General features: G+C 43.5%; 1 long non-coding RNA gene across 1 annotated transcript; it reads right to left on the bottom strand.

Annotated features, from left to right (window-relative positions):
* Window positions 1–473: 473 nt before the first annotated feature.
* LOC144305836 (uncharacterized) lies at window positions 474–18,779 on the bottom strand. The gene is made up of 4 exons (XR_013372858.1): window positions 18,427–18,779; window positions 10,076–10,155; window positions 8,930–9,005; window positions 474–4,578 (listed from the first exon to the last, which is right to left on the bottom strand). It is a non-coding gene; the product is annotated as an uncharacterized LOC144305836 (long non-coding RNA).
* Window positions 18,780–19,102: the final 323 nt, after the last annotated feature.

The raw sequence follows: 19,102 nt of genomic DNA, 5'->3' as shown, positions 1-19,102 counted from the left end.
CCAGTCAGAAACCAGAATATTTAAAAGGTCAACATTGTACAGTTTTCTGCTATAATTCATAAAAAAATATTAAGCATCCAATATTTCATCTCAGGACCAAGGTTGTAATGAGAACAGAAAATGGCACAACATTAATTCATCTTCATGACAAATCCTGTAATGAGAAAGGCAGGATACAAGCTATAAATATTTGGTTACCGTTTCAAAATTATCTTATATCCTTTATAACATAATGAGAGTAAATTTATATTTCCTAAAGTTGAGTCCTCTCACTAAATACTTACTGCCTTTTAAATTAAGAGGGCTCCTTCGGGACCACGCTAAAATGAGGCTGTACCCCCAAGAGAGCTGCTGCTACCACGAGGTTGCAATAAATAAATGTACAAGACGTTCATTATAATAAAACAAATGAGTAGAAATTTTATTTTGGCTAATTTCCACTTTCACTATTATTAAAGTCTTGGAACGTGCCTAATTAGAAAGTTCTCACCATTTTAAATGGATACCCCGTTAACCACCTTTATATCAACATGATCTCCAAATAAAGTAGCATTCCTTCATGATTAATTCTATCATATGACAGATGCTGCATTATGTGACTATTACAAACAGAAATTAGGGCTTGTGTATTCTGAGTCTGAAGGGACTCAGGCAGGAAATCAATCCAAATCAAGTAGGGAGCGCCATATGCATTCAAGACAGTTTTGTATCTTTCTCTTTCCTAGTGTATATACGTGTGAGGTGAGAGGGAGGAGAGCCCGAGTCCTAGCAGAACTCAAAAGCAGCTCAAATTATTTTACTGAAAGGACTGCTTGCAGGGTTGTGAACAGGAGTGAGGAAATCCGCATGGTGGAGGCAGCCAGAGACCAGAAACAGCAGAAATTCCTTATTGCCTTTGGGTAGAGGGCAAGGAGAGGAAATAGTGTCAGCGGAGCCCTGAAAGAGCTGGAATCTTGGATGAGGGGCTAGAGGCAGGAGCTGTAGTCAAGGGGGGAATGAAGTCGCTGCCAAAACAACAATGCTTGGTAGGGCAAGAGGAGAGAAGAAATATTGCTGCCTCTCTCTTCTTGTGTCCCAGTGACCAAACCCAACCAACCATGAGCTATCAAGGAAGCCTGGGTGAGGGTGGCACCAGCAGTGAACATGATGGGCAGAGGTTTATTTTTTTAAATTAATTTATTTTTTATTGGAGTTCAATTTGCCAACATATAGCATAACACCCAGTGCTCATCCCATCAAGTTTTTAAATTGATAGTAAGCAACAGAGATGTTCAAGGCTATCCTGGGGAAGCTTCGCTAAAGGCAAGATTTGAGGTCTCATGAAAAGGAGCACAATGGAAGGAGGTGAGAATGGCTGGAAGAAAGAATGGACACGAGCATAGAGGGAATGAAGGGAACGGGAATCAAATACAGCTCTCTGAGTCTGCCTAGAAGTCAGCAAAGCTATTTCTTTTAGCATATTATTTGGAAAGCTGCCTTAAATGAATTTAAAAACAAATGAATCTGCCAAACAACTGTATAGACTATCTCCTGGCACATTCATTTTGAAATCGGAGATGATGCTGAGAGACTGTGAGCTTCGGTCTTCGGTATTTTTTTTTTTTCTTCTGTGAGATCTTTGGATGTCAAAAAAAAAAAAAAAAAAAAATCCCCTATGAAATCTGCCAGTCCAAGTTCTTTGATATCCAACTGGTTCTTGGTGTAGTGAATACAACTGGAGTGCTGAGTGATCGGTTAACAAGAGCACAATCACTGCCTGCCTTTTTACCATAGCTTATTTACTACTAACAAATATCATCTTGCGATGCTACAGAGTGCCTTTCGCCCACTGGCTCCTGGAGTGCTTTATGAACTAGGAATGCAGGAGTAGCTGAAATAGAGTCTCTCTGGGGTGGAATAAGACAGCTGTTAGCCTTGCAGAAATGTTGCACAACAGCCTGAGTGGAAACCAGGGAGGGTTCTCAATCTAATTGAAACTACAAGAAGAATTTAAGTTGATGGACTAATTGCTGAGGCTGGCATCTATTCAAAAAACCAGGGCTTTTTCTTCTCTGGTGGTGAGTGGCACAGCAATGTAGCTCCATTTAATAGATCCTGCTGTTTCCGTTGAAGAGATGAGGAAACTGAAGTTCGAGGCACAAATTATGCTTGAGAGAATTAGGTTGTAATGCATACCCTTTGAGTTTCCGGGTGCTCATTATCTTCTGAGTTACGTGGCAGACAGGAGCATCACTGCAAAGTAATGAGTTAGTACCACTATGAGAGAGAGACTACACCCATGGTGCGCACTTTTTTTTTTTTGCAGAAATAGGGCTACTCTGGGAAGGTCGCCATGTGATCCTGACTCAACTTGACCCTACATAGTTTCTGAAATCAGTCAAGTTCCAAGAGCCAGAGGTGGTATAAACGCATAACACTCCCATGCCTTCAAGAAATGGCATATTGTGAGTCAAGGAAATTTAAACTGATTAGTTTGCAGTGGGCTCCTCTTGCCTAACACTCCTTTCATGCTGGAATGTCACATTAATTGGTTCTTAATTGAACAATGTGCTTCCAATTTTCAAAACCCAGCAGAGTATAAAACAGAAGAAGTCAGACTCTTGCTCTTTGGAATTGGAAGTCATATGGGTAAAGACACAGTTCATAAGGATTAAACTCTCATGAAGGCTGAAAGCTGTCACACAAGCACTTCTTAGCACTGGGAGGCACAGCTCTTCAGGTTGTCAATTTTAACATGGGAAGCAGTTTAATGCTACTTGTTTGGAAGAGAGCATGATCCTGAGGTCGAAGACGATGACTAAAACTTCCTCCGCTTCTTGATTTCTGGAAAACCAAGATCTCTCGATGTAGCTGTGGTTAATTATCCATTTCCTCTATAAATCAACGACTTGTTTTTAATTTGTGTCCTTAAAATAAGCCATCATTTGGTGGTAGCTAGTTAACTCCTAGATATGACAGTTTCTTATCTGCAATTAAATTTGGGCCAAAAGGTCTACTTTCCACCTGAAATTAAAAACCTGTTTGTTCATGTTCTCTCTTTGCAAATGTTCCATGTACAGGCAAGTTTATTTTTTCTATTCTGAAGAAATATTATTTTTAAATAAGGGCTGTGTTCTGAATTCATATAGTGTGAAAAGTAAGAGATAGAAGGAAAGTTGGTTTCTTGCAACAAATAAACCTTTCAAAAAAAAAAAAAACCTGTCAAGTTTCTGAGTTATTTTTTCCTAATACTGCTGTGCTTGGGGGGGAAAAAAATCACGATTCCAAAAGTTAGGTATTCATTTTCTTTCTGTCTATTTGTATCATACTTGCTCATCTTAAAAGTGAGAGAAGGGTTTTTCTAATTGCATGCTCTAACACGCATCATTCACCAAAGTTGGGCTATTTCTGCCTCTTGCATCAGATGTAGAAGTTACTTTCTTTCTCCTCCTTGCATCATGACCTGTGGTCTCATGCAGCACTTAGCAGTTGATAATGCAATTGGAAGAGACTTTGCTTCTTCTTTTAGGGATGCACTGGTCCCATGGTTATTGTAAAAGTAGATAGGAAAAGGGAAGAAACAGTCCATGAGACAATGCAATCTTAGCCACAATCTCTCTGGTTATATTGTGTGTGTGTTGATGATAATATGTTTTGGATCAGAAAGTACTGATACTGTGATTTTTTTTTTAAATCTGTGTATCACCAATAAATCAGATGCACCTATTGCTTCTCATTAATAAAGAATCCTTGTGGGATTCCAGACTCTTATTTAAAAACAGAGTCTGGAAGATAGGTCAACCAAAGGTGTGTCTAAGAAATGTGTAGTGATCTCAAATGAGCTTATTCTGAGCATCTCCAGCTGTGGAAGGCCTCTGACTCTCAATCCTTGTGGCAATTTACTATGCTGACACCATGATCACACATCTTCGAGTTAATTACTCTCATTCACTCAACACTATCCTTTCTGCTCTAACAAGACCTCCTTTAACTTCACTAGGACCAAATCTGGCCTCGGCAACGCTGCCACAAGAGATAAATGTTTCCCTGGGTACAAACTCAATAATAAGTGCAACATTTGACAAAGAAGAATGCCTCTGGCAGCCCTGCTCAATCTCTCTAAGAAATTGACACTGCAGAGCACAGGAGCAAAGCCCAGACAATGACAGCTACAAAAAGCTTTTGTAAGCAAAGTAATCAGGCCCTTGTCAGCCAGTCTCTCCTTTCATGATCTCTTGCCTGAACAGTTGGTAAAATCTGATCAATGAGATATTTTTCAGTATCTACGACAAATCATCAGTCAGTACAAGGTGATGCTCAGCTACAATGACCTGAACAACGACAATGACGACGAAAGTGAGAAAATGGATTCTGGTTTGAGGAGAGAGTTGCATTTGGTGGATGATAATTTTTGGGACCCTTTCTTCACCAACTGCTCATCCAGCAGGATCCAGGCACTATTTATGCAAGCAGCTATGTTCAGCTACTTTCTGTTCTACGTAGGTTCCTACGGCACCTGCATTCCTAAGCTGCTTCTGGATGTGGGGAGAGTCCACAGAGTCTTCTTTGGGTGACTTTTTCCTACTCCAGTGGCATCACCTGTAAAATAGAAGTAAATGAAGCAGGTAGAAATTATTGTTATTCAACCCAATGATCCATTCAGTCCATCCATTCACTTAGAAATCTTGTTTTCAATGCATACAATGACTAGGCTCCATGTTGACCGTTGGGAGGAACTGTCACTGTGAGGGTCCCTGATGAACATGAGGTTTGCTGGGGTGGGGTGGGGGTAGGCAAGTCATACACATGTCATTGCAGTAGAGTGTGATAAAGTCCATAAAGTCAGTATAAAGTATGAAGGTGTTCTGAGGAGGGATAGAGCACTTGTGACAGAAATTCATGGGAATTAAGAGGGAAGGTTTCTTGGTGGTGGTGGCATTTGAACTAGGCTTCAAAGAATGTGTAGAATTTAAACCTGTAGAGATGGAAAGTGAACAATACAAATGGAAAATATCACAACAGGGATCCCTGTGTGGCTCAGTGATTTAGCGCCTGCCTTCGGCCCAGGGCGTGATCCTGGAGACCCGGGATCAAGTCCCGCATTGAGCTCCCGGCATGGAGCCTGCTTCTCCCTCTGCCTGTGTCTCTGCCTCTCCCCCTCTCCCCCCACCTCTCTATGTGTGTGTGTGTCTCTCATGAATAAATAAATAAAATCTTAAAAAAAAAAAAAAAGGAAAATATCACAACAGAAAAGCTCCCTCCTAAGACACTGCAGATGTTTTAGGCAGAAGGAGAGAGGTCTGTCTGGGTGTGTGTAGGAAACACAATGGATTTTTGCTCTAACATTTACAAAGTGCTTCTATACACTCAGTCTTAGAGAAACTGTGTGGTGTGCAAGGAGAGAGGGAGATTCAAAACCCACAGTGCCTGGGTTCATACTGCCACCTACCAGCTTAGGACTTGGAGCAAGTCACCTCAGTTCCCTCCTCTGTAAAATGGGGATAATTGCAATACTGCCCCTGTAGGTTGTTAGGGGGATCAGTCCGTAATAGTATCTATAGTAGATACATGCTACACGACAGATGAGAAATTAGTATTGCTCAGAAGCCACACAAGGGCCTCATAGAGGCAGCAGTCACAGAAAGTCCTCTGTCTCTCAACCATGTGCTCACTATACCCCAATGAGCCTGAAGTGAGAGACCCTGAAACACACCTTGTGGGCACTCTAGCCCAGTGAGTGGTTCTCAACGAGGAGTGTGGTTTTGCACACACACCTGCACATGTGTACACACACACACACACACACACACAGATACACACAGGAGACATTTGGTAATATATGGAAACACTTTTGGTTATTAGAACTGCGGGGTTGCTACTGGCATCTAGTGGGTAGAGGCCGGTTATGCTACCAAACATCTTACAATGCACAGCGTAGAATTATCTAACCCCAAATTTCAACTGTGCCGAAATTGAGAAATCCTGAATAGAGCCGCCTCTTGAAGAGATATTTAAATAGTTAAATAGGGCAGCCCGGGTGGCTCAGCAGTTTAGCGCTGCCTTCAGCCCAGGGCCTGATCCTGGAGACCTGGGATCGAGTCCCCCGTTGTGCTCCCTGCATGGAGCCTGCTTCTCCCTCTGCCTGTGTCTCTGCCTCTCACGAATAAATAAATAAAATCTTTTTTAAAGATAGTTAAATATTTCAACAGGACTCCCCTTTGCATAAAATACTTTGCTGGAAACCATCAAAGCAAAAGGCAAGTTGTGGCACCAGTGAAAAATCTAAGTGTTGATGGCATCGCTGGGGGGGGCTCCTCTTGAAAAGAAAGCGCTATGTTCATGAAAAATAAAAGGAGAGAATCACCCGGAATCCTGATCTACGAAAGGGAATCTGAAAAAGCAGTCTAGCTCCTGAAAGAGGCAAAAAGCACAGGCGTGCTGCTGCAGTGTGGAAAGCACCCAGCCCGACACACACCTACACACAAAAATAAGTTATCTCTTTCCATCTGCAGCTCAAGGCTACCTCAACTGTCAAAAGTGCTAGAGAAAAAGGTCTCCTCCTTCCTATAGTTAATTATCATTCAACCTGCAAATATCACTCACTCCATGGATTGTGCTGTGAGTATACTTTTTCTCTTTAAAAGGCCATTAAATCTGGTATAAAAGACCTATTAATTTTCTACTATAAATAGTCTCCCAGACGCTAACTACTTCATTGTTTGAATCCGGGACTGCAGTTCACGCAGATGAAATTCTCTGCAAAGCTGTGGTTTTATACCTTCTGCCGGCCACTCTCATCTTCCCCTCAGTCCTGGGAACAATAATTCAGTTTCCAAATACATTAAATGTGTTGTAAATAGTACATGCCTCCACAGCGCCACCTCGATGGACTGGTCGATCTTGTTGCGGTGTCATAAATTTGAAGGCATCTAATAAAGCTGCCACATGCAGCCAGACATTGTTGTTCTGAGACTTACCAGGCAGCTCAGTAAAGCACCTCACCTTGCTCATTTCTCCCCCACCATCCCTCCCATCTGTGCTCCTGGAGACACACCATTACTGGATCTTAGCAGCAAGAAGACTTATAAAAAGAGCATTTGTATACACTTGCCAACACACAAAGCCCATTTATGAACATTATCTTATTTGCTCTTCATAACAATATCTTGAGCTTGGAGTGAAAGCTCTTATAAAATGATCCCAATTTTGTAGATAGGACAACACGAGCACAACCTACTCGAGTCCTATAAAAATCTCTTTCGAGACCTGAAGTCAGCTAAGACAAGCAAGACCTATGGGAGATGTTCTCATGATACTGCTCATCCTGGCTTGAGTTCCCATTCAAGCAGAACCTGAGACTTGGATTCCAGTGTAAGTGGTGTGGGAGATGATTCTAGGAAGTATCAGGAAGGGAGCGGGGAAAGAAGACACGAAGGGAGACAGTGAGGGTGCTTGATGGAACAGGTACCAGTGGGAACCCTTGAGGCTTAATCCCACAGGGGAGCACTGTAGATAGTATGGGGTGATCCTCCCTGCAGGCGAGAAAGCTGGAGTATGACTGTTCCAATTCCCATCCACTATTGCCTGAAGCCTGTTCTTGGGTGGGGTGGGGGGAGGGTGGAGAACTCCTCAGAGCTTCGGACGCTTGCTGTAGGACATCAAGACAAGCCAGTGAAAGAAGGTATGAGTGCCACTAGGGTGGTGCTTCTCCATCTTCAAAATCATCGGTGTCACCTGTGGTGTTACAGTGCCAGACTATGCAATGAGAACATACAGAGGAATCTCGGCTCTCTCTTCTGTGCAGCTGTGCTCCTGACATCCCTATGGCATCCCTCTGATCGTGACATCTCTATGACATCTTTTAACATAATAGCCACTCTCTGACCTTCGAGGCTAAACACCTTCTGATGCTCTCCTCCCCCATTTACTGGTGGGACACTACCTTCCCCTTCAAAGTTACTTCTCAGATTACAGACTTACTCCAAGGCATGAGTGGCTGGTAACTTTAAACATCTCTCTTCTTAGGAGGCAAAAGAGACCAAAATCTTAATCAACAATGGTCAAGTTCAAAAAGGGTGTTGCCTGTGTTCTTCTCTAGGATTTTGATGGAATCTTGTCTCACATTTAGATCTTTCATCCATTTTGAGTTTATCTTTGTGTATGGTGAAAGAGTGGTCTAGTTTCATTCTTCTGCATGTGGATGTCCAATTTTCCCAGCACCATTTATTGAAGAGACTGTCTTTCTTCCAATGGATAGTCTTTCCTCCTTTATCGAATATTAGTTGCCCATAAAGTTCAGGGTCCACTTCTGGATTCTCTATTCTGTTCCACTGATCTATGTGTCTGTTTTTGTGCCAGTACCACACTGTCTTGATGACCACAGCTTTGTAGAAGGGGAGGAGGGTGGGGGGTGGGAGTGAATGGGTGACGGGCACTGGGTGTTATTCTGTATGTTAGTAAATTGAACACCAATAAAAAAAAAAAAAAAAAAAAAAAACAATGGTCAGCAACGGTGGCTCCGGGCCTATATATTGTTTGGTTTGGCTTTAATTTTTTTATTTTATTTTTTTATTTTATTTTCAAGATTTTATTTATTCATTCATGAGAGACACAGAGAGGAGAGAGGCAGAGACACAGGCAGAGGGAGAGGCAGGCTCCATGCAGGGAGCCCGACGTGAGACTCGATCCCGGGACTCCAGGATCATGCCCTGGGCCGAAGGCAGGAGCTAAACCGCTGAGCCACCCAGGGATCCCCCGGTTTGGCTTTTAGATTTTTAATTAGCTGTCACAATTTTTAAATATTAAAAGATTTCACCTAAAAATTGGAATTCCCTTCTTCTCCTGAAGCATCGGATGACCTGGCCACCCTGACCCACATGAAGACAACACAAGGGTCTGCTGGAGGGGGTGGAGGCTGCTCCCCTGGACAGGGCATCCATTCTGCACTTACCTGCACCCCTACTCCTGGCCATCTTCCCTCATTCCAAACACCTGCCTGCTTCTCCGGGCTTACGGATTTGTGATGCCTGACATTAGAGATGAGAGAGAAGATTCTTAGAAGTCGTTGTTTTTATTTGTGGTCCTCTGTCAGTGTCCTTGAAATCACACTATCTAGTGTATATTTATTCTTAGCACTTACCTAACCTTTTAGCTCTGTAAGAGAGGAAGGGTTTTTGAGAACTTTGAGGGATGATACAGACCATTATATAAATCTACATTTAATTTTCATTAGAATTGTCCTAGATAGTGTTTGAACTTTAAATCCTATAAAGTAGAAGCAAATCTGTGTTTCAAGTAGAACTTGCCAGAAGAAGGGACAAGAAAGGCATTTAGATAATTTCATCTGGACGTGTGAAGCCAAAGCAAGATTCATCCTTCCATTATCTGTAAGTTGGAGCCACCTGTTTTTCATGACTGTCTGCTGGTTGGAAAAGGAAGCCCTGAGTTTAATTAAGTTATGCGTGTGGGAGGCACATGCTCTGCAGCAGCAGCAGTTAGATTATTAATGGACTCCTATATTGAAGTGTTCACATTTTTGAAAGGCTAATTACAATATAATTTTAGTTTTAAAATATTGCTTTGCCAAGGGTGGGAGTTGTATCATGTATTATTAAATGGTACCTTTTTTTTTTCAATCTTAGGGGAACTCTTGGCTTGTTTATGGTAATCTTTAATATTCAGTTACTTCTCATGCTTTCTTACTTGATGCATCTAACTCTTGGAACAGAAAAATATGCTGCATGCTTGTCAAATACCAAAAAGCTACACTGGAGTTTCCTTGGCTGATTTTTCTTATGAAGAAAGTCAAACTGTTCATAGGTTGAGTAAACTAAATTTTGTGTTTTTCCTTGCTACCTGAGACCCATGATCTTATCAGCTGTGCAATTTTAACATTTCTGGAGGGAAGATTGAAGTAGTTGTCTAACGAGCTTATTCTGGAATCCATACTACCGTTCCCTGGTTATAGCTGCTCAAGTAGGACTCCAGTTGATTGTAATGGGAATCACATGATTTTTAGATTCAAAGACCTAATTTAGAGTCCTTGTGTTAGAAGTTCTGTTTACTGCATATTCCAAACCAAAATCAACACACATACCTTCTACCCACATATCCTTCCAATGAAAATCATGGTCACTTCAATGACATTTTAGTTTTACGAAATCAGAGAGAATGAACCTATAGAAAAGAACATGAATAGGAGTAATTAGTGTTTTTATATGTACTGGGAAGAGCCTCAGGGAGAAGAGGTGTTTTTCAAATGGCACCTATTCAGAGCAGTCCTCCACTGGACTCGGGCTAGTCCTCTAGCTGTGGTCAGCAAGGGCTGTCATTTGATATCTGCATTGCCCACCAGCCCAGCATCTCCTTGTGCCTGTCCAGACAAGCATTGCAGTAGCTGGCTAAGTACCTTGCAATGATTAAAAAAAAAAAAAAAAAGGCTCCATTCCCTCCTATTACCTTTTGCTGTATTTGATCTTTTTTTAAAAGAATTTTTTAATGTAATTTTTAAAAAGTTATACTTTGCCTACAGGAAGTGCTAGAACAAAGGAGAAAGGCCTCACCTGCTCTGCAAGATGACCAATCCCTTAGGCCAGTCATGTCACTCCCTTGCCTGGAGACATACATTCTTCTGCTCCCTGGGTGGGGAATTGACATGACTAACCCCCAGCAATGAGCTGAGATTTTGCCGCCCAATCCTCTGTGTAGGCAGTTGTACCAAGTCCTCTTATCGTGGGAACAGAGAGGTGCCCATAGAAACCAAAACAACTTGATGTATCCTCTTGTCTGAGTATCCCAAGGCCAAGGATGTTCCCACATCTTTTTGAGCCTATGGCAGAAATCCAATCCTGCGCTCTTTCCTCATCCCCGGCATGTTCTGACTGACAGAGCGAACAGAGCTGGTGCGGTACCATCTGGTGGCAAGTCTACCCTACCAGCTTAGCCCAGCCAAGCTCCCCCTCAATAATTGCTTACATATTTTCAGTTCTAACTTGTTGCCGTGAGTCAGTACCTCGCCCCAATTTGCTGTTATGTTTTATATTTAATCAAAATAATAAACCCAATTCTCTGCTCCCTCCAGCTTCAGCTGTTTAATTGCTGATAGAAGAAAGGAAGAAAACTTTCACCACTTGGCCAAGTTGTGTTAGTAATATTAAGAGGATCAGAAATAATAGGGGATGAGGGAAATGCCAAGACTATGGGCCCATCTGTATGCCCAAGACCAGTACGGTTATGATCTGGGAGGAAGGAAAACAACAGCCCTTGCTGAGCACCAACCAGGAGCTACACTCCCTGATCTGGTTCTGCTTGGGCTTCAGGTTGTTTAGAGTTGGCCACAGTTAAAGATGAGTATGTAAACTTGAAAAGGAAGAAAGCCAGATGGTCCAGGAAGAGCTGGAACTCTGAACCTTGTATACTACAGTTACTAGAACTAGAGATTCTACTACTGCTAGAAACTCTGGGGAAGTAAATAAGGTCATTTACTACTCAGGTTGAAGATATATGCAAGCCAATGAAGTAACAATGCAACTCATGACTTGGTATTAAGGTTTCTTTGGGATCTTATTAGAGTTGCAGAGTTTTGGGGTGCAGGAAGGAGAGGGAGAGGTAAGTTTTCACATAGCTCCCCAGTGTTCATTCCGTCTCAGGCAGAAAGTATTAGCTGTAAGGGCTGCCCAGTTTGTGGGTGACTGAGCCCTCAAGCTCTCTGAAATACGATTCTCCCAGGGCGAGAACTCAGATGCTTGAGTCTCCTTAAATAACCTTAAGTACCCCAGGCTCTTAGGATATGTGTACAAAAGATTCAGGACCTTTCACAAGGCCCTCCACAGGCCCATGCCCATGAAACTTCACAACCTGTGGATCCACCACAATAGTCAATGAGTGATGAGGCTCTTCCTTGTTTCTGCCTTTTTCTGATTTTAAAATCAGGAAAGAACTGTTTGAGATCATTTCTTCTTCCCTTTATCATTCCTAATTCCACTTCCATCCCCCTTGTCTGTCTACACCACCAGTGGCTAGTCAACCACAGGTACTAAGGTGCATTAATTATCTCTGTGCAGGGGCAGAGGCCTAGATTTCTGTGGTGCGAAGGCCTGCGTGCCTAGGAGAGGCTTTCTGTACCTGTCTGCAGGTGGGCACAGTGATGTGTTCAACCTTTGCTACAATTCATTAGCATGATCCTCGCTGCATGTGGCTAGCCTGGAATCTCTTTCCCCTGGGGCTCCACTATGTTAACGCCTAGAAAACTTGGAGTTGCTAGGTGAAGTCCTCCAACGCACAGAAACCAAGAGGGCGCTGTGGCTGGCTTCCACCTGGCACCCTTCTGAATCTGTAGTGAGCCAGGGAATCCGGGTCAAGAGATAAGAGCCTTAGCTCCAGGTGCAACGGTGTGGATGTTTGGCTGGGTGAGAAAGGAATGAGGTCAAAGAAGGTAAGAGCTATATATCAGTTACAGATCACTGTGCTCTCTGGAACACCTGCTGGTGCTCTGCTGGGCAAGCGCCTCCATATGCCCAAGCTCTTGTCTCAGTGCCTCTGGACCACTTGGTCCACTGCAGTCTCCTCGGGGGAGGCTCACAGACCACTCAGTAGGTCTTTCCTCCCCACCCCGCTCCATCACTATGGCTTCTAACCATTTCTCTTTCCTTTTTTGAAAACTGCTGGGGTAGCCTAGGTGGCTCAGTCGGTTAAGCATCTGCCTTTGGCTCAGATCATGATCTCCGGAACCTGGGATCAAGCCCTGTGTCAGGCTCTCTGTTTAGCCTCCCCCTGCCCCTACCCCCTGCTTGTGCATGCTCTCTCTCTCTCTCCCTCTCTCAAGTAAATAAATAAAATCTTTTTTAAAAAACAAAAATTGCAGTGCAGATGATGGCATGACTTGCACCACCCTCTTCAGCTGTTGGGCAATCACCACACTCCACACCCCCCTTCATTAAGAACAGCACTCAGCTGGCTGTCTTGCTCTCCAGCTCTACACAGGCCATTGTTCGTCCCAAGGCCTCTTTCAAGGACAGGTGTTCTCCGTCTTCATCATTTTCTTCTATCCTCCTTGGGCATCTTTTCCCTTGGTTGTGCTCTGACCTAAATTTCCACTTGGTTTTCATCTCTGTCTTGGACACCATTCCCTGCCCTTCCACCACACCTCCCTATCTTTTGAACCCCCAGGGCAACTATGCATAGAACCACCTATTTTTAGCTATCCATAGCCCCCTATCCTGGTCTTCACTCTCCAATTTATCCAGGTACATCCTGAGGTCCCCTGCTGAGTCATTCTCTTGCAAACATCACCTTCTGCCCTGCTTGGCCTCTACACCTCCAGTGGCAACTCAACCAAAGGTACTAAGGTAGGTTAATTATCTCTGTGCAGGGGCAGAGGCCTAGAATTCTGTGGTGCGAAGGCCTCTGTGCCTAGGCCTGAGTCATGCCTCTCATACCAAAAGAATAACACCTCAACCACTCTCTTCCTTGGACATACATCTTGTCAGCTCAGTGTGACTGGACAATATTAAACACACGGCCTTGCTACTTTTTAAAATTTCTGCACAGCCCCTGCCCTCCCCCCGGCCTAGTTTTACCCAGAAATAACATTGCTGGGCACCTGTGTAGCTCAGTGGTTGAGTGTCTTCCTTTGGCTCAGGTGTGACCCTGGGCTCCTGGGATGGAGTCCCACATTGGGCTCCCTGCATGGAGCCCGCTTCTCCCTCTGCCTCTGCCTCCCTCTCTCTGTCTCTCATGAATAAATAAATAAATCTTTAAAAAAAAAAAAAAAAGAAATGTCATTGCTTTTCCTAGGGATCATCCCTCGAGACTCAAACTTTTTCCACTTGTCTCATTTCTCCATAGAGTTAACTGACACTCTTTGCCCATTCACAAAATAAACACCACCTGAGTAACCACCCTCATCCTCCCATTATCAAATATACAAACCTGAATGCTTCCTTCTGTTGTAAAGGAAATGGTGTCTTTGCTTATAGCCACAACTGGGGCTCTGCTGCCCATCTCGTCTACCTCCCCGCCCCCCTGCTCCCCATTGGTCTCTTCTGGAAGAGGGAAGATGGGCTAGAGGTTGAATCAGCCGATGGCCACTGATTTAACCAATCATGACTCTACGAGGAAGCCTCCATTAAAGCCAAAAAGGCTGGGTTCCGAGAGCTTCTGGGTTGGTGAACACGTGCAGAATGAGGAGTGTGACATGCCTGGAGAGGCCACGCAAGCCCCCTTTTCCACAGACGCAAGGTCTTTTCCACAGACCTTGCCCTGTGCATCTCTTTCATCTGATTGTTAGTTTGTATCCTTTATCATATCCCTTAATAATTAATAAACTGGTCAGCACAAGTGTTTCCCTGAGTTCTGGGAGCCACTCTAGCAATCTTAAAGTACCTAAAGAGGAGGTTGCTGGAGCCTCTGTAGAGGGTAGGTCAGCAGCAAAGGTAACAGCCTGGCGCTCAAGGCTGGTGTCTGAAGTGGGAGGTTGTAGCAGAACCCTTAACCTGTGGAATCTGATCCATAGTTCCAGGTAGATAGTGTCAGAATATAGTTGAGCTCTTGGATACCAGCAGAGGCCTGCTTGGTGTTGTGGGGGAGGGGGAACACCCCAGTGTTGGAGTTGGCTCTGGGAACGCCTAAAAGGTGTCAGTGAAGGGATGCACTCACATAATTCGAATTTAGGAAGATATAAAAAGGCATACAAAGTAGCATCAAATGACCTCCCTCACTCTATACGTGGTCGACATTTGCACCTGCTGGTGCATCTTAGTGGAAATATTTCATGCATGTGTGTAGCTACATACAAGTATGTATATTCTTTCTTCGTTTTTAAAAACAAAGCATGCTGCACAGATTTCTCTGCATTACCTTTTTCACTTAAGTGCACATGTTGGAGATCATTCCACCTTTGTTCATACAGAGCTTCCTCATTCTGTTCTACAGCTGTCTCATTCCATTGGAGACACATATCATAACTTATTGAACCAGTGCTGCATCGAATATCTTGTTAAAAAATGAAGAAAAACCACAGCCTTCTGCGATCTCACATTTCCCCTCTAGCCACGTCCCATTTCCCTTCTTCTCTTTATACCCAGACTCCTCAAATCTGTCGATCCCCCTTGCATTCTTCATTCTCCACTGAAATTGTTCTTGTCCAGGTTACCAAAGTCAATGACCATCTCTTTGACTTCATCTAACTTGAATTCTCTGGATCAATGTTGATCACTTGCCCCCTCTTGTTTCCAAACAGCTTACACACTCGTGGTTTTCTACCTTTCAGGTTACACCCTTTCTGGAGTTTTCTCTCCTTTATGTTTTGAAGTACTTTAGGTCTTCTTATCTATCTACCCATTGTCCCTAGATGAACTCATCCTGAACTTTGGCTTTAAATCCACATACTGATGGTCTCCATATTTATATTGCAAACAGAGACTTCTCTAAATTCCATATACAGCTGCCTATTCAACATCTTTACTTTGATGTTAAATAAGAGTCTCAACAACAAAGTTCTTGAACCCTCTCCCCCTCCCCGTCCTCCTCTTCTTCCTCCCTAACCCTGTTCCTGAATCAGACTTCCCACCCCAGTATACAGCACCACTCTCCATCATCATGAAAGCCAAAAACCTACAAGCCATCCTTAATTCTTCTCTGCCAGCTGTCCAGTCCATATCCTAGTCCTGTCAATTTTATCTGGAAACTGACCCCAGCATTTCTACTTCTCTTCCTATTGCTCACCACTGTCTCCCTAGACTTCCCCAATAACCTGCTGGAGTTTCTCTATTCTAGCTCCTGGCCCCTCCAACCCATTTTCCTCAAGGAGCCAAACTAACATCTTAAGATGGTAATGAGATCATGTAGATCAGACCAAATCACTTTCCTGCTCAAAACTTCCAATGACTTTCTTTTGCACATAGAATAAAATCCAAACTCCTTATGATAGCCAAAAAGATCCCTTAAGAACAAGCCAGGGTCTCTGCCTTTATTCTCCTAATTCCAGCCCAACCACACTGGCCCTTTTCATTCCCCCAAATCACTGTTCCCTCTGCCTGAAATGCCTTTCCTCTGAGAGTTGCCAGCTCATTTGCATCCTTTGACCCCCCACCCTCACCCCAGTCCTATTGTCACCACCTCAGAGAGGTCCTCCTTGATTGCTTCTTCTCTCACCCCTGGCAACATCCTGATTATTGCCTTCCTAGGAAGTATTACACTCCAGTGTTACCCCATGTATTTGTTTGCTATTTATTTCTGTCTCCTCCACTAGGATACAAGCACTAAGGGGCCAAGACCTAGAGTTTGTCTTTAGCGTCTAGCTCCTGGCATGGTGCCTGGAATTTCCTGGAAGCTTAGTAATTCTCTGAAGACAAAATTATTTCCTAAACTACAAAATTACTAAAAGAATTTGGTCAAGTATTCTGATCTTACCAAAAATCTCATAAAATACTATAGATTCTCATCCTGCTTAAACCTTTTTTTTTCTTAAAGGTATCAAAATATTTAAGATTAAGACAATAAAAGATACTCAGATGTTGTTAAAAAGGGATGGATTTTGCTTTATTTAAAGGCTTCATTTGTGAAAAATCCTTAATTCTATCTTTCCTATAATTTCATACAGCAATTTTAATTTTTAAGGTTCTTGACTTTTTTCTAGTTTAATTATCTGTGAATGTTTTAATGAAAGAAAGCATCCAATAAATTTCATTATGTGGCAGGCATATTATTTCTCTGAAAACAGCTCAGAATTTACAGGAAAAAAAAAATCAGTTCGGGGAGTTGCCAACAGAGTCGAAGGCAAAATTGGTAGAAGTGACACACAGGAGGCTGTACCTTGTCCTCAGATGTGCAACTCTTGTGGGCATGCATTAAGATTTTAACTTATCTTAAGGAAACTATTGCTCTTCCGGGATTATCAATGTCCAAATCACGACTTCCAAACACTTTTTCTTCACCCCTTGTCTGTTCCCATAAAATGTGGTGCATTCTCCCCAGAGCTTTCTTAATGCAAAGTCATGCATACATATTGGACTTCAAATAAATAAATCCCTGCCTATTCACTGTTTGCTGTTTGTATCACAAAGCTCCCGCTGACCAGCTGGCACATGCATAGCCTCCAAGGCTTCTGTGGCTTGATTTATTTTGTAGTCTCTTAATTCATACGTATGATGCCACTGCTGTATATTATACGGGCAGGGCCATCTCGTCTATAAATTATGAAATCAGTTGGAAAGCCTGATTGCCTGTTAGTGAATGTGTGCTCCCTGAACATTAATCTCACACTGGGCTGCAGTCAACAAAGTCCTGGCATCAGGCCAACCCACCAGCACTGGAGCACTTTTGACTGCAAGTCAGGTTCACCGAGTTGAACAAGTGTGGAAGACGGATCGCAGAGCAGCCCAGGAGGCTGGGGTAGGATGCAAAGGACACTGGTGACTTCAGCCTAAAGAAACTTAGGAAAACCTCAGCAGAGTATCTGCAAGTAGGCCATGACAATGGAGAAGCAGCAGCAAAGGCCCCATCTTTCTGGCCTAAAGGAATCAGAGGGAGCAGCAGAGACATCACAGAAGGGGGGCCAAGTGGCAGACCAGCTCCAACCTACAAAGACTAAGGATCTGGGGGGCGGCAACCAGTTGACTAAGGACATGCAGGCTGTACACACTGGAGCCAGAGGGGTGGGTGGCTATGTGGGTTCAGGCGCACAGATACACATACCAGAAACAAGGCCAGCTTCCTTCAGTCACCCCGTTTGTCAGCAGTGCCATTATTTTTAAAGTCCTCTATAAATCTTAGAATTACATTTTAAATTTTCCTATAAAAGCAATATATAACTTTTGCCCCTCCCCCGAATCTCTCTCTCTCTCTCTCTCTCTCTCTCTCTCACACACACACACACACACACACACACACACACACACACACAATTGTCCTTGTGTGTAGAGTAAAACATGGAATGTCAAGTCCTCCATTTATACCTCCCAACCCTATTCCCTAATGTAACCACCATGAACTGAAGGTTTCATCAAGTTCCTTCTAACCTTTTTTGAAGCTTTCCTCCAACTTCAGCTTTGTTCTCTTTCTCCAAGAAAAGAGCATGCTTGGAACTCACCCCTTCATGAGTGAGGGGAGTAGCTTTCCAGCCTCAATCTCTGCATTCACCACCGCCCCAACCCCTCACCCCAACCCTTCACCTTGCCCTACCCCCACCCCCACCCCCGCCAATACTAGACTCTTCTTCCTGGAGCACTATTTGCTCTTAGAAAAACCCCAGGGCCTCTCCCTAGAGCCTCCCACATGGCTTCCAGACCTGTCATCCACCCTCCACCCTCCTTACACAACCACATTCCTTCCCCGAGTCGTCCATCCAGCTAGAGCTGTCCCCCCGCATTCACCTTATCCGTGCTTCCCTGGGTTTCTGCCCATGCCACCTCTGCCTGGTGCAGTCATCTTGTCCTCCCACCCACCTACCTCTCCTCCTTTGTTTGCTCATCTCTTTCCTCTTTATCCTTCCATTCCGGTCTCACACTCTACTTCCTCTGCAGAATCTACCTGCTCCGCCAGCCCAGCAGCTCTCTCTTTTCCCTAAACACCTCCTCAGTTACATGGCTTAGCATTTGTTGTTTTCTAGTTCTCCGTGGAGTGTTCATTCTCTCTCTTCCGGTGCGAAGGAGATCTCTTGAGGTTAGGCAACGTACTTTAACAATTCTGTTGGCCCCATAGAAGCTGGTCCCACGTTGAAAGTTGAACAATTGGGGAAAAGTCTCAGTGTCCAGGAAATGGCCAGAAAACAGACAAAGTTTGCTTTTCACATAGATACTTATCTCCCCACTATTTTGTACACAGGGCTGGCTTTCATTTTTTGCTTTTGGTTTATGTCCCTCTAATCATTCCCTTTTATGTGGTCATTAAAATAGAGGTGAAATTACCTTCAGGGCAAGGCAACTAATAGGCTTGGTGGATTAACTGCACCCTTCCTTTCAGGGAAAAGAATTTGTATGCATGTGTGTGTCCTAGAAATTTGGAAAGATACTGTCACTCTCAAAAAAGCCAGCTCTTGGAGGTACAGCAGGTAGTTAAGCCCTACCTGTGATTTGAGACCCACTTGATTTTAACTTTAAACATTTAGTCCACATGCCATTTTAAC

The sequence above is a fragment of the Canis aureus genome, chromosome 36, assembly GCF_053574225.1.
Source record: "Canis aureus isolate CA01 chromosome 36, VMU_Caureus_v.1.0, whole genome shotgun sequence".
In the NCBI taxonomy this organism is placed as follows: Eukaryota; Metazoa; Chordata; class Mammalia; order Carnivora; family Canidae; genus Canis; species Canis aureus.
This window is presented reverse-complemented; position numbering and strand designations above follow the sequence as displayed.